The 13,596-nt window shown below is 41.5% G+C and overlaps 1 protein-coding gene across 1 annotated transcript in view; it reads left to right on the top strand.

Moving 5' to 3' along the window:
* The first annotated feature begins 1,254 nt into the window (after positions 1 to 1,254).
* The window catches only part of MAP3K2 (mitogen-activated protein kinase kinase kinase 2), a 102,574-nt gene continuing 90,232 nt past the window's right edge, over positions 1,255 to 13,596 (top strand). Inside the window, exon 1 of the mRNA XM_049615774.1 lies at positions 1,255 to 2,119. The gene's annotated coding sequence lies outside the window, so the exon portion shown is untranslated. The remainder of the gene's footprint in view (positions 2,120 to 13,596) is intronic.

Below are 13,596 nucleotides of genomic sequence, written 5' to 3'. Positions count from 1 at the left end.
CTCTACTTTTTTTTAATGCTTATTTTTGAGAGGGGATGGGGCAGAGAGAGAGAGGGAGACACAGAATCCGAAGCAGGCTCCAGGCTCCGAGCCATCAGCACAGAGCCCGATGCGGGGCTCCAACACAGGAACCATGAGATCATGACCTGAGCTGAAGTCTGACATTTAACTGACTGAGCCACCCAGGCGCCCCCAGAATCCTCTACTTTTTAAACAAGTGGGAGCAAATGGATTTTCTATTGAGCTCCGTAGTTTTGAGGTCTTTTGATATTGGCCCTTCTTTGCGTTGGCTGCCTAATTCTCTGTAGGACAGACGAACCATTCATTATCAGCTTAGCCTGATAGTCATTTAGGTTGTTTGGAGATTTTCACTATTACAAACATCTGTCCAGTAGCAACTAAGCTCCCGCGCCTTTTACATCTCTGTGAAAGGGTCTATAATGACAATTCCAGGAAGGGGACCCAGATATTTTATGACACCACACCCTCTCCCGCAGTCCCTGCCCCACGGACGCAGGCTCCCTTGAGCAGCTAGGGCCTCCTGAGTTGGGGCAGTTGCCTACCTCTGGGCCTGGCGGGTGCAGCTCCCATCTCTCTCCGGGAGTGGAAATGTGGTCTGGAATAGGCAGGAAGGAGGTGGACTCCACAATGTACCCAGAAGCCAAGTAGATGCAGAGCGAGGTTAAAAAAAAAAAGGCACAGGAAGTTGTTAAGGGGTACTTGAGAAAGAAGAGAGGGGGTGCAAAAGATGCTTTCTGGTTCAGGGTGGCGTAGGCTAAAATCAGTCGGAATACATACAGGTTATTCACTCGCGATTAATTTGTTTTATCCTGTGGGCAATGGGGAACGAGGGAAAGATTCAGTGAAAGAGAGGTTTCCGATTCTGCCACTTGATCTAGGGGTGAGTGTCAATTCATCTCTCTGGGTTGTTTCCACATCTGTTAAAACTGGGGAAGTAGTATTTGCTGGGCCGACCTAGAACGGTGACAGGAACTGAACAGAGAACAGCTGTAAAACTTAAAAGGCCGATCTCCGGGGAGGGGGTGGTGGTGGTGGTGGTTTACAGTTAGCTAACAAGCCGACAGTAATATCTAAAGTGCTTCAGAAAACAATTCTGCAGTGAAGTCCGAAAATTAAGAGGCAGATGGCTTTTCGCCTGCAAACGACATGTCACAGACTGAGTCGGTCGCAGCCTCTCCTTGCTCTGCTGCTCCGCGCCTGGCTCAAAGCCCACGCAGGAAACCCTCGCCCGGGTTTGCTTGGAAGTCTCGGGCGCCGAGGACTCCCGGAGGCGGAGGATGGCGGCGCGCGTGCGCGTGCGCGGCGCACCCCGCTCGGAGAAGGCGGCCGTGATCTAGGGGCGGGGCTGGCGCCGGGGCTGACCCGGACTGGGAATCCCCGCAATGCCTAACGGGTGGGGGCAGCGGAGCGTGCGTGGGCGCAGCCAGCCAGTGCGCAGGCGCGGGCACGCTCCCCTTGGCCTCCGCGCGGCGCTGTAGGCTGGGCGCGCGCCCGCGGCGGGTTCCGTTCCCGGCGGGCGGAGGGTTGTGCGCGCAGGAGCGAGCCGGCCGTGACGTGCGCCGCGCTACGCCCGACGTCACGGGTCCGTGTGTAGTGGCGGCCCGGCTGCCCTCAACGGCGGCGCCTGACGAAGGTGGTGCGGTCGCTGGGTGCGGCGTTCAGGGGTCGCGCGGCGTGCGGCGACAACCACGATTAGAACGACGATCGGGAGGCCGGGCACCTTCAGCCGCGGAGTCGCCGCTCCCGCCCCTTCTCCGGCCTCTGGCGGCGCCCGGCCCACGGCTTCCTCCTTTCCTGCCCAGCTTCGCGCGGGCCTCGGGGCCGCGGCGGCGAGAAGTACCTAAGGGCGCCGAGAGGCCCCGGCCGGCCGCGACGTTCCACGCGCCCGCCACCCCGCCCGGCGCGGGCTCCATGTGAAGGAGAGACTCGGTCCGCACCACACTCCTCGAGCGCCCCTCCGGCCCCCGGGGGCCCGCGGCCTCCCCCGATCGGGGGGGGGGGCGCGGTGACAGGCCGCGCGGGGGCGGAGGGGCGGGCTCGGAGGCAGCGGCGGCCCCTCCTCGGGCCTGCAGCTCCCTACGTCCCCGCGGAGCGGCCGGTACGTGCCTGTGTATGTGTGGGGCGGGGGCCGCGGGAAGGGGGCCGCAGCCCGCCTGTGCGCAGCTCCCCGGGCGGGGGTTTCGCTGGGTGGTGGTCCCGCTCCAGTTGGGCAGATCTCGGGGTCCCTGTATCCTGTCCTGGATCCCAGATCTGAGCGAAGTAGACTGCTGAGCTGGGTAGCTGTCAGACATGTACTCTGCAGGGATTTTAGAAGCAAGAGTGCATCTGGTCCCTTGGGAGAATCAGATATATGCAGTAAGCGAAAAAGTGCTTGCCTTTGCACTGTCACATTGTGATTCTCTTTTGATTGGGGTTGATTCTTCCTTCTCGCTTTAGCTAGCACTAACTGCGCCGGGCAGTTGTCTTGCATTGTCTGACTTGGTCTTCTCAGCACAATGAGGTTGGTAGTGTCTCTCCATTTTACAGATAAAATAATTGAGTCTCAGGGAGCTAGGGAATTTGCCCAAGGTCATGCAACTGGTAATCTGGGAAGCCTTGATTCCACTATGATGTCTTTTCCGTAGGAGTGTATTTTTGTGTCTTGAAAAAAAAAATATGTGAGGAAAATGAGAAGAGCTGGAGAGTTTCTTCCTGGGAGTAATGTAGTTTACTTGCCCCTAACGTAGGCTGTTCGATGTGTTTTGCTGCAACCTAGCCAAATCATTTTATTGCTTTTAAATAATTACTTTTAAAAAGGCGCTGGGCACCTTCACCTTTTTTTGCGGTAGGATTGAACAGAAAACAAATTTAACTCTTCTTAAGAGGAAATATAGTGAAGACTATTTGATACATATTAGAAGATGATAATTAAAAAAAGAAAAATAATCGGTAACACTGCATATTTCTTGAAAAGTTACAATGTTACTTGTGCAGTTTGTTCTTGACAAATACGGGGAACTCGCACTTGGGTTATTAGCTTGAGATTTCCTTATTGCAAAACTTGTTGCTGAATTATGTGGCAATGGCTGAACATACTTAGTAATTGGTGCAGTCTTACGCAATATTTCTGAGTTGAGTGTCAAAATTCAGTGTGTAGAATATCATAGAAACTTGTAATGGTGTGATTTTTCCCCCTTTCCTTTGTATGTGGTGACTGATCAATGTTTATAAACTAAAAATTCTCATTTTAGCATTGGCCTGTATTATTTCTTTGATTATGGTTGGTGAATAAGAAAAGAGCCTTTACGTTTCTCTTTACAGAGCAAATATTGGTAAATTCCTTTGAGTAGTTGAAGCTTCACGCACAGTTGCGAATGTTTGAGAAATGTACTGATGCCCAATTACAGTACTCTGTAATTTTATCCAGTGTATTTTCAGTTTGAAAAAATTTGTAGTTGAATGATTTTGTATTGTCTGTAGAGAAAAAGTTAAATTATAGAGTTGATAGTGGTTGGTTCACAGATTGAATTGTTGTTTGGTTAAAAATATAAACTATGTTGAGTCCTGTTGAATTATGTTGAGTGTGAGATCATTATAGAATCGTTATCTAGCTGTGATATCCATGTGTCTCTTTTGAAAGACTAGTTGTTAAAGGCTTATTTTTAAAAATTGGATTACATTATGTACTCAATCTTTTAAGCAGTGGTTTAGATGAATCTTTCATTTTTAGTTCACCTTACTGCTACCAAAGCGGTAAACTATTTAATAGTTGCTGTATTAAACTGCAGTCATGTTTGATTCTTGACAGTTGCCACAGCTTTGATTTCAGGTTGATCTTTTCTCCCCTTCTAGAATTGGAGTTCACCGGGCTCCTCAACACACTCCCCCAACTTTTTATTATGAAAGTTTCAAGCATATGAGAAATTACTAATTGTGAACATCCATACCATGACCCTTTAGATTCAATATTTGTTGACATCTTGCTGTATTTGCTTTATCTATAAATATGTGTGTATTATTTTTGGCTCAGCCATTTGAAACTAAGCTGTAAACATTGTGGCACTTTCCCCGTAAATATGTCAGCATACATTTCCAAAGATGGACATTTCCTTACATAGCCAAAATACTATTACTGTCACTTTTTTTAGTTCATATTTTCTAATCAATAATTAGTTGATAGTTTCTTATTGGTAGTTCCTTAATGTAATCTAACATCATCCATACTTAAATCTATTTATAGTACTGGTCTTTTATGGTGTTTTACACCTAGCCACACCAAACCAAGATCCTGTCAAGGTTTATTCACTGCATTTGGTTGTTAAGTCTCTTTGAGCTCTTCGAATCTAGAACAGTCTCACCTCTCCCTTTTAAAATGAGGTTGCTTTTTAAAAAGAGATCAAGCCAGTTGTCTTATAAAATGAGTCACATTTTCTTTGTCTGATTCCCGCCCCCCCCCCCCCTTATGGTGTCATTTAGTGTATTCAGTTTCCCTGTATTAGTTAACTGTAAGCTAGGTTTAAAGGCTTGATTAGTTTAAAATTAAATATTTTGGGCAAGAATAACCCCTCAGTGATGCCATGTACTGCATATTGCTTCCCATCAGGTCATATGTTGTCAGGTCCCATCATTTGTGATGCTGAGTTTGATCACTTGGTTATGGGGGTGAAGGTAAGGTCTATCTATTTTCCACACTGCAGTTAGCAGTCTGTGTTTTAGCTTTTCTTAGCCAATATTTGTTGCACAGAGGTAGCAGAAATATAATAAAGGAAGAATGGATTTATTAAAAAACATTTTGAGGGGTGCCTGGATGGCTCAGTCGGGCATCTGACTTTGGCTCAGGTCATGGTCTCATGGTTTGTGAGTTCGAGCCCTGCGTCAGGCTCTGGGCTGACAGCTCACAGCCTCGAGTCTGCTTTGGATTCTGTGTCTCCTCTCTCTCTCTATCCCTCCCCTGCTCTTGCTCTGTCTTTCTCTCTGTCTCTCTCAAAAATAGAACACTGAAAAATATTTAAAAAAACATTTTGAGAAAACTGTCTATTTTTATGGTGTAAGGCAAGGAGCACTGGATTGTCAGAAGATCTAAATTCTAGTCCTAATACGACCACTATGTGAAGTTCAAGAATTATAATAGAATTATATGTTTTTTTTATTTAAATTTTTTTTTAACGTTTATTTATTTTTGAGACAGAGAGACAGAGCATGAACGGGGGAGGGGCAGAGAGAGAGGGAGACACAGAATCGAAAGCAGGCTCCAGGCTCCGAGCCATCAGCCCAGAGCCCGACGCGGGGCTCGAACTCACAGACCGTGAGATCGTGACCTGAGCCGAAGTCGGACACCTAACCGACTGAGCCACCCAGGCACCCCGAATTATATGTTTTTTTTAAACTTCACTCAGTGTTCTCATTTCATAATGATCAAGTTAGTAAACATTTGTGAATTTCTGTTTTTTTAATTGAAGTATAATTGACATAGTATCCTATTAGTTTTAGGTGTATACCATAGTTATTTGATATTTTTATACATTACAGAATGATCCCCACAATAAGTCTAGTTACCATCTGTCGCCTTACAAAGTTATATTATTGGCTGTACTCTCTATGCTGTATATTACATTTCTATGACTTACTTTATGAATACTGTAATTTCTGATAATAAGGAGTGTTGGTTACATTTAGAGGTGAACCTCATTTTAATTAAGCCAGGTAGAAATAAATCAAGTATATGTAATATGAAATTGAATTTATTTCCCAACTAATTGACATTTAGTGGGTTATTGGTTTATTTATTTTTAGGTTAGTGTTTTAAAGAAGGTTTCATAATAGGATTTACTTAAGTAACACATTTTCTCATTAAAAATACGATTTAATTCATTAAACAGTTTATGTGAAGTTTTTCCACACGTAGGATGAACTATATATGGAAATAAAGAATCCTTTCCCTTATTCTCAAGGTGTTGTGTGAGGTATATCTCTGTATCTAGACACACATATACGTTTATAAGAAATTTGGCTGGGGGCGCCTGGGTGGCTGGGTTTAGTGTCCGACTTCAGCTCAGGTCATGGTCTCACAGTTTGTGGGTTTGAGCCCCATATGGGGCTTTGTGCTGACCGCCCAGACAGAGCCTGCTTCGGATTCTGTTTTCCTCCCTCTCTCTCTCTCTCTCTCTCTCTCTCCCTCTGCCCCTGCCCCTGCCCCTCCCCCTCTCTCTCAAAAACAAAAAAAAATTAAAAAAAAAAAAAAAAAAGAAGAAGAAAGAAATGTGGCTGTGTAATTTTGTGGGTTTTTTTTGCCTTTTATATCTCTGGGATTTATTGGGAACATTTGTTGACTGCGTTTTTTTAAGGTGGTTAATCATGTATTTGCTTTGTAACATATCTTGTTGTCTTTATAGTTACTTAACCCTTAGATTATTCCTTAATTTTTTTTGTTTGTTAGTTTGTTACACTTTGTCTTCCCAACTAACAGGTAGAATCTTTGGGAGTCCTTCCTCTAACTAGCACACTGCCTTTCTTATAAGTGCTCAAGAGTGTTTTGTTTGAGATTCATAGTACCGTAAATTTTATAAGCACTATGTAGTTTATAAACTTTGGGAGTTTTTTCTAAAGGTAATTTTTCCCATTTGTGCAGTTAGTAATTTGTGTGGACTTTAGTAATTAATAATGACAAAGTAAAATAATTGTTTAAGATATGATTTTATCTGTATTCTTTGGATAATTCCCAGATTAGGTCCCCTCATCACTACTACTTCAGAATGCTTCTCAAGCCCACTGCACCTGCCTCTACCACATACTCACCACATTGCTCTAGAATTATGTCTGTGTCCTCCACTGGGAAGTTAGCTCTTCAAGAACAGAGGCAGTGTTGTGTTGATTTTGGGGCACCTAGCACCATGCCTGGAGCCAAATATTTATTGAAAGAGAATTGACAGAAGGGACCTCCTTTTTCAGTGTCCTAAGATTCTTAAAAAGTGCCTACCAAATCACTGATCATTTACAGAATGTTTCTTCTTTATTTATTGGTTGAGTTTTCTTTGTTCTCTTTTGTGGTATTGTTTATTTAGCAAACGTAAGCTATTTCTATATTCTATGCACTGATTTTACTTATTCCCTATTAACAACCTAAGGAAGTAGTTATTATTATGCCCATATTACAGATTAGGAAATTGAAGCACAGAGACAATAAGTAACTGCCCATATTCACACTTTTTGTGCATGGTGGAGCTGGAACTTGAATGCAGGTAGTCTGACTTCACAATCTGTGCTCTTAAGAATCGCACCATGCTGCCTCTCTGCTTTATCAGGGCAACCAGAAAATTGGAATTGCTTTACCAGAGTACTATCGGTACCATTCATGGAGACCCAACTGTGTATCAGGATGGGGAAGGCACTTCAGAAGGCCTTGAAGAGGAGGTAGTACTTGAACTAAGTTAACAAAATTGGTAAACTTTACAGGTAAACTGATTGTGATTATAATATATTGAAAAAAATTAAATATATAAAAGATAAGGAAGCAAAAATTAGTAATCAATTAAGAGTATATATTTGGGAGTCAGACCTGAATGGTAGTCCCAGCTGTGCTGTTCATCCTATCTATGCTTCACTTATCTGTAAAATAGTGAGAATAGTATGTAACTCATTGGTTTGTCATTAGGTTTAATGAAATAATATGTTTAGTACAGTGCTTCGCATATAAAAAGTGTTCAGTAAACATTGTCAGGTATTGTAAAAATTTCCCATAGTTCACTTAGGTTATGCCTATTTTGATGTTATAGAAGCCCTTCTATTTAATGTGATTAAGATTGGTGGTGGTCAGTTTAATTTAAAAAAAAAATTAATATAAGGGGAATTAAGTGACACATTGTTACTTTAATTTTTTTTTTTTGAACACAGAGATGTAAACTAGTCTGAGTTAAAGTGATCCATCTGGAGTTGTATGGTTATTTCTCCGAGTCTTACAGCTTGTTCATCTATGCCCACTTTAACAACACTTTCTTTTTTTTAAAACTAGCCTTTGAGTCTTTCTAAACACTCAACTTCATTCTCATAGAAACAGTTTTCTTTTCACATTCACAATTTCTTGGGTTATATCATATTTAAACTGTATAACGAGCGCGTAAACACATTTGATTCTTGGTAAATTGATGGGTGCAGAAATGTACTGGTTTGGTAAAAGATAAATTTAACATTGCATGTTCAACATTTTATCCGAAGGCTTTATTTATTTATTTATTTTCGGAGGGAGCAAGCCAGGGAGGGTCAGAGAAAGAGAAATCCCAAGCAGGTTCCGCACTGTCAGCGCAGACCCCGACATGGAGGCTCGAAGTCACCTTGTGAGATCATGACCTGAGCTGAAACCAAGAGTCGGATGTTTGACTGAGCCACCCAGGCGCCCCTTATCAAAAGGTTTTATAGGGAGAGTGGAGTGTTGGTTAATTTGCCAAGTTGGTTTGTTAAGGAGGTTAGATAAGAGAAATTATTGATACCTTGCCTTCTGAGTTTATGGATGTAGGTATTATGTAGATATTTAAACAAATAGCGAATGTAAATTGAAAGCTAAGAGTCATAATATCTCAATTTTATTTCAGTTCATTCTTTTTTTTTTTTTATCCTTTGGTTTTTCTTTGTATTATGGTTCTTTGGCAATGTGTATAGTTTTTAGATTTCCATTCTCCATCTTACATATTTGTCATCATCTTTTAATGTTTTCATCTCTGTTATTTTACTTTGTGTTCCAGGAGAGCTGCTTGTGTTTGATCTCCATAGCCACATTGGCGGTTCTGCTCTTTTGCCCTCTACTGTGTTTTAAAAAAAATATTTTTCATCTCATGAATATTTTAATTCTGCAGTTGACTTCCCATTTCTTATTTTCCTCTTATCCTTGTTTTGCATTTCAGCCAGATCTCTCCTTTAGTTTTCTGTTTTTGTTTCATAAAGGTATATCTTCTGGCGTTGAGGATATCACACATTAATTGTATCTTGGGAGGAAGAAGTAATATTTGAGTGTTTGTTACATGTCAGAAGCTTTACATACATTACTTTTACGTGACTGTGGTAGACCATAGTATCCTGGTTTTGAGCTAGGAAATTGAGGCCCTGAGGTATTAAGAGGCTTGTTGATAGTCACATAGTATAGATGGGGATTTTAAGTGGCTCTTTTAGAGCAAGAGTTCCTTAACCTTCTCTCTGCCTCCACGTTGTTTACATGAAGCCTTCTTGGAAATGTGTGCGCTGGAATCTTTTGGGGGTAGGGCCAACATGATTTTTGAAAAGTGCCCGCAAATATAGATATTATTCTTATCTCTCATTCTTCGTAATTGTAGAGAATTAAATCAGAGAGTTCTGATAAATATTTGGGGAAACCTGAATGATTTCTGTGTTTGAAGTAAATACACTTTTCAGTGGAATGAGAATAACCTGGCCTATTTTAAGTAAATGGTATGGGAAGTATGTTAATTTTTCTGATATTTAGGAGAAGTGATAGGAGTGATTTTAATGTACTTGGTCAGAGAAGGGATAAAATTTCTTAAAATGATGGGGCGCCTGGGTGGCTCAGTCGGTTGAGTGTCCAACTTCGGCTCAGGTCATGATCTTGCAGTCTGTGAGTTCGAGCCCCGCGTCGGGCTCTGTGCTGACAGCTCAGAGCCTGGAGCCTGTTTCAGATTCTGTGTCTCCCTTTTCTCTGCCCCTCCCCCGCTCATGCTCTGTCTCTCTCTCTCTCTCTGTCAAAAATAAACATTAAAAAAAAATTAAAAAACAGTTCTTGAAATGAGAATGAACATGAGGAATTTTTAGTGTGATTTTTAAGATTAAATTTTAGACTATCATCCTGAATAGGCTATGAACAATAAGTCTCCAACTCAGGGCCTTAAAACAACAAAGATTTAGTTTTTGCTCATGCTATGTGTTCATTGAGGGTCAGTTGACGTGCTTCTGCTCAACATTGTCATTCTTACTTTGAATCCCACTTTGGGACCTCCCTTGGGAGCAGTCATTATCTGGAACATTACTGGCTGCCATAGGTAAAAGAAAAAAAACACTCTAGGTTTTTCTTTTGTATTGTGCTTTCTGGGAAGGAAAATTTTTTTCTTTACCCTTCTTGGTTATTTGGTAGATTGACTTAAGATTGATAAACAGGAGAAAAACAAATTTAATTATATATGTACAGAAGCCCCACAAGGATGGGAGACCCACAGGCAGACTGGCAATTGAGGCTTATATGCCATCCTGAGCAGAGGTTTTTGGTAGGTTTTTGGGACTTCAAAGGGAGGGGAGGAAGACAGTTTATGGGAAGATGGGAAGAACAAATGTTTGGTAAACATGTTTGCCATGTTTTGTGGAGAAGGTTGGACACTGAGGAATTTGATCTCCAGGCCCTGTCAGCTTCCCCCACCCAGTTTACCATGCTTACCCCATATTCTTTGTAGTTATTTTTGGTGATAGTTCAGATAGACCAGACCTATCTAAATTCTTTTTTTTTTTTTTTTTTTCTATGTTTATATTTGAGGGAGAGAGCGTGAGCAGGGGAGGAGCAGAGAGAGAGGGAGACACAGAATCTGAAGCAGGCTCCAGGCTCTGAGCTGTCAGCACAGAGCCCGATCGATGCAGGGCTTGAACTCCGGAGCCTTGAGATCATGACTTGAGCTGAAGGCTGATGCTTAAGTGCGATTGAGCCACCCAGGCACCCTCCCCCTCACCCCAATCTAAATTCTTTAGGCTGTTAAAGGGGAGGTAAAAAGCTCTTCCTGAGTCTTTTGGACCTTGATTGACTTCAGTTCAAAGTAATCTATAAGCCAAAGTGGCATATTTGAAGGAGGCTCATTCTGAACCTCTTCACACTCAATACTTTTGACACTTCTGATCACCAAATATGTATGTGTGGGAGGCATTTCCATACCTTAAACAATTTTGTGATAGCAGCCAGACATAAGGTCATATCCCACAGGTTAAGAGCTCCGTTCCAGGGGACTGTCTACCCTTCAGGCTCAGTGGCATGGTAGGTAGTTGCCTGTGCTTCAGACCAATTGGCTGTAAATCAGAGGTTCCCATTCTTTGGGAATCTTTAGGTTCAGTTAATTTGCTAGAGCAACTCCCAGAATTCTGGAAAACACTTTACTTACTAGATTACTGGTTTGTTATAAAAGGACATAACCCAGGAACAGGCAGGTGGAAGAGATGCATAGGGCAAGGTTTGGGGAAAGGAAGTGGCTGTGGAGTTTCCATGCTCTCTCCCAGTGTACCACTCTTCCAGCACCTCCAGGTGTCTGCCACCCCAGAAGCTCCCCAGGACCCATCTTCTTGGGTTTTAAATGGAGGTTTCTTACCTAGGCATGACTGATTAAATCATTGGCCATTGGTGGTTGAGCTTAATCTCTAGCCCTTCTCCCCTCCCTAAAAGCCATGGGAAGGAGCTCAAAGTTCCAACCCTCTAATCACATGGTTCCGGTGGCAAGCAGCTTCCCTCGATCAGTGCTTTTCAAAAGTCATCCATTAACATAAACTGAGGTGTGGCTTAAAGAGATTCCTTATGAATAACAAAAGACACTTACTTGTCCTAGCTACACCTGTGATGAGCATATCATAAAGTGTAAACTTGTTGGATCACTATATTGTACACCTGAAACCAAGGTAACGTTCTGTGTCAACTATACTTCAATTAAAAAAAGAAAAAAGACACCTGGTTTTTCTGAGCTCTTTGCCAGAAATGAGGACAAAGAGCAGATATGTGTTTATTATAAATCATACTCTCACACCAGGATAGAATGAAAATAGAATGTGTGAAAGTACACTCAGACTTTTAAAGCTTTTACCTGGAAGAAATATTCACCACTTCTATCCATGTGTTTTGGCCGGAGGAAGTCTCATGGCTGTGACTAAATTGAACAGGGAGGGGAAGTTCAGTATTTCCAAATACCAGAAGAAGAACATCAAGTATTTGTGAACAGCCCTATGACCAAAGCAATGCTGTGGAAAACTGTTTGAAAATTATTATTTAAAAAAAATTTTTTTTTAATGTTTATTTATTATTGAGAGACACAGAGAGAGCATGAGCTTGGGAGGGGCAGAGAGGAGGAGACACAGAATCCGAAGCAGGTCCCAGGCACCAAGCTGTTAGCACAGAGCCCGACGTGGGGCTTGAACTCACAAGCCGCGAGATCATGGCCTAAGCCGAAGTTGGACACTTAACCGACTGAGCCACCCAGGCAACCTGAAAATTATTTTTGAAAATTAATAGGAGCCAATGAGAAAAATGTGAATCGATACTTTATAAGCCACTGGGAACAGATCTATAGCCTAAAGAAGTTAGTTTGTAATTGTTTTTGTGCTATTACTATCTCTAATTGTTTTCAAGTCATATTTTAGATTTGATATAAAAGTGCTTGTTTCTCATTATTTGATGAGTTTGTGATTATTCTAATTAGGTTTGACTTGCTACATTCTAATGGTATTTGTGGAGTTTTAAGACAAAATGTTTTCGTTTTTTGTTTTAATACAGTAAGGTAATGAGATTAATGTCCCTGATTTAATTTAAGGAGAGATTGTCATGATTTATGTGATGGCTTTAATGTATTTTAAATCAGTTTAGGCATTTAAACATAGCCTGTTGATTCCCTTTTAAAATTACTAATATTGTGTAATATGACCAGTATGTCAAACTATATATAAAATTTCTGAGTTGTTTAGACACTATAAGGAAACAAAAGATGTAGAAGTAGCTCTACCTTACTGTTGATAAAAATCTACTTTGAGAGATGGTATATTAACCATCTAGTCTGTAAATAGTAGATGACCGCATTCTAATGGCTTTACCCCCAAACCACCATGTCTCTGCTTATATAAACTTGTCTCATGATTTGGGAAAGGGTAGATTAGTGATGTGGTCTGAGATCATGTAATCCATGTTATTAATCAGCATTGCAGTTAATGTCTCGTAGCCATGAACTATTGCATACTTCCTTACTGTTGAGAGTTTTACTTAGGGATGTGCCAGGGGGATTTCTTGCCTAGAGTTTTCCTCAAGAGAGTATCACAAACTGTATTCCATTCTGTTTGTTTAATATTGATGGTAGGTAGGAAAGCCTGAGTTCAGTCTTAAATCTGACATTAATTAGAAATAGACTGTGACAGAGGGACTTCAACATTTCTGAATTTGAAAAAGTTGCCCCAGGTGATTTCTTAAGGACTAGCCTGTCTAGTCTGTGATTCTGTGAGACCCACAACATAACAGAATATAGTAAAGACTCAAAAGAAATGGAAGTTTTCTTCCTTGGGGGGTTGAGATGACAGTAGTCCAGGGAATATTTGTTATAGGGCAGCATTTGGAAGATAAATAGCTGTGTTTAAGTGTGACTAATTTGTTAGAATGACATCTCTTAAAGGTATTTCATAACCAGATACTTTGCATTGTGCTTGACATGTAGACTTTCAATAAAATGCTTGTTGAAAGAGTAACTTCAGAATAATGTGATAGAAACCAGAATCATCTGTGGACAGTTTAGTGATAAAATCCAGTAAACATTGAGCCCTAGAAAATAACAGAACTGAATTATTCTCATGTTATGAATGAGGAACCAATACTAGTGGAATGTGTTTTTGGAA

Source organism: Panthera uncia, assembly GCF_023721935.1.
Source record: "Panthera uncia isolate 11264 chromosome C1 unlocalized genomic scaffold, Puncia_PCG_1.0 HiC_scaffold_3, whole genome shotgun sequence".
In the NCBI taxonomy this organism is placed as follows: domain Eukaryota; kingdom Metazoa; phylum Chordata; class Mammalia; order Carnivora; family Felidae; genus Panthera; species Panthera uncia.
This window is presented reverse-complemented; position numbering and strand designations above follow the sequence as displayed.